Source organism: Ixodes scapularis, unplaced genomic scaffold, assembly GCF_016920785.2.
Source record: "Ixodes scapularis isolate PalLabHiFi unplaced genomic scaffold, ASM1692078v2 PGA_scaffold13__105_contigs__length_92229423, whole genome shotgun sequence".
In the NCBI taxonomy this organism is placed as follows: Eukaryota; Metazoa; Arthropoda; class Arachnida; order Ixodida; family Ixodidae; genus Ixodes; species Ixodes scapularis.
This window is the reverse complement of record NW_024609839.1, coordinates 653,555-655,844: the sequence shown is the minus strand read 5'-3', so window position 1 is coordinate 655,844 and position 2,290 is coordinate 653,555.

Here is a 2,290-nt window from a genome sequence, read left to right as displayed (position 1 = left end):
CCTGCTCTAGTGTGACGACGCTATAAGAATTTTCTACTCAAAGTGCACAAATCTATGCTATACATCCCTAGCGAGGCCTTTCCCAGAATTAGCGACACCTTCCCAGATTGACAATCATGGATGAACCCCTGGTCTCAATCCTGGCAGTGTTACAGCAGTGGAACGCGGGCACCGCAGATGCCTGTTCTGCTGCGGCTCACTAGCATGTCAGTCGAGGGCGACTCAAAGAGTTCCAAGCTGGGACGTTGGGACGAAATCAACATTTTCCCCCATCTGCTTGGTCTCTTTGCTTGAACTTCTAGAACGAGCCACACCGGATCAAGACAATCTGCACCAGTACATGGCAGCTCCTATGACCAATGCCTTCATCTGAACCGCCATTCTCCAGCAGTTCTTTTAGGCACAGTCTTCAGAAGGTAATCAAATGAGCATACACAAGCTACGTCGGAGGTCCAGGTGCAGTTTAAGGTCTTGCATGCAAGAAATATTTCTCGAGACATTCACAACATATGTTGATGAACACCAGTGTTGCACGCAATCATCTGCCAAGAAACCACACTTGATCATGCAGACGCTTGCTACCCAGATGTTGATTGCGTAGAACCAGATGGTGCAGCCCGATCCTGCCCATCAACCAGGCCTTTGGCACGTTCCCTCTACTCTGCAGCATTGCAGATGCTTGAAGTAGACTGTAGACTGCCTGCCTGATGGGGAAAGACCAAGCAGTCAATCCAAGCCACTCTTGAACCAATGTGCAGAAAAGGAAATTCAAACATGAAGATATCAAACATGCTGTAGTCAAGAAAGATTGTAGGTTGCTATGCTTGTTCTGGGTGTGTCCTGATCAATCCATTAAGTGGGAGTCGGAGACTCGCCCTTTTAAAGGGCCCCTGAAAAAAAAAAGTTTTTTTTTTAACAATCTATAGTCGGTGACCAGTCAAGAACGAAGTGGAAGCTCGTCCCACCTCTTTCCAGTTTAGCAGTGCGAACTCTGGAGAGGAGGCGACCTCCTCTCCACCGTTCGCCCCACTGAAGTGGAAAGGGGTGGGAGGAGATTCTACATCGTTGTTGCCCTGTCACCAACTATAGTTGGGACACGCGTGTAAAAAAAAATTTAAGTGAGGAAAAATTATTTTGGAGCAATATTGACGGCGCAAGACGCGATTTAGTCAACAGTCGCGTCCCTTACCGCTTGTTTTCTCTCTCGGCATTTCAGGCGCGTGGAGCAGAGGTCGATCACCTTCGCCTTCACGACCGATATGGTCATTTCGGAATGACCCGTGGCCTCATGGACTTCATGCTCAATTTCAATTAAATCTCTCGCAATCAATATTGCTCTAAAAAAACTTTTTTTTTTCCTTATTTTTGTTAGAAACTTTTTTTAGCACATGTGCCCCACTAGACTGTTTAAAAACAAAAACCTTTTTTTCCTTTTCGGGGGTTCTTTAAGTTAGCCGCAAAGTTACCTCCCAACCAGCAAGTTATCCCTTGAAGTCATGCTGCATGCTACCTTAGGAAGAAAGTTGAAAATGGGAAATTTGGATCGGAATGTGCAAGAATGCCTTCCAAAGCGAAAAGCATTGATGTGTATGCTCCGCCTAAGTGCTTACCCTGCTACATTTCACCAAAATGTGATGAATTTATGCCTACAATTGCACCATAATGGAGTTTTTGTTTATAGCTACCAAAACTAATACTTCAGGCGTCGCAGTACTGCCAGATTGTTCCTGCAACATTGTGTGAATCGTTCAGAACTTCCCGTTATTGCTTAGAATAATGTGCGATTTGATTCGATTTACACACCGAACATGACTCAGTCCTCGGATGTTTCGTGATATCTCTCATTGTACGTGGAATGTTCAGGCAGTCTAATTATCTCCGTTGAGCACGCTTCTCGCACCACGCACTGGTGCACTGCCAAGAAGTTACACCAGTGGAGTGGGCATTGCAATTCTGCATATATCGCATTGTCGCAGCGCAGCCTTGTCTTAAAGGCGCACCAAAGTGCTTTTTGAGATCCTTGTTTTATTGTTATAACTCAATCTACAAGCACTAACCGTCCTTAAAAAAACAAATTACATTCATCTGAGGCCGATTTGCATACTAAAACAATTGATCAAAATTCTCGACACTTAGCGTCAGCGCAGAATGACAGATGGCGCTACCGAACCTTGGTGAATACGGTCAAACAGCAGACGGCACGTGTCGGACACTCGCGAGGGATGGGGTCCACTGTGGACAAGCTGCCGACCAGTCGTGCTCGTTCGCGCGGGAACCCATCGCTCGCGAG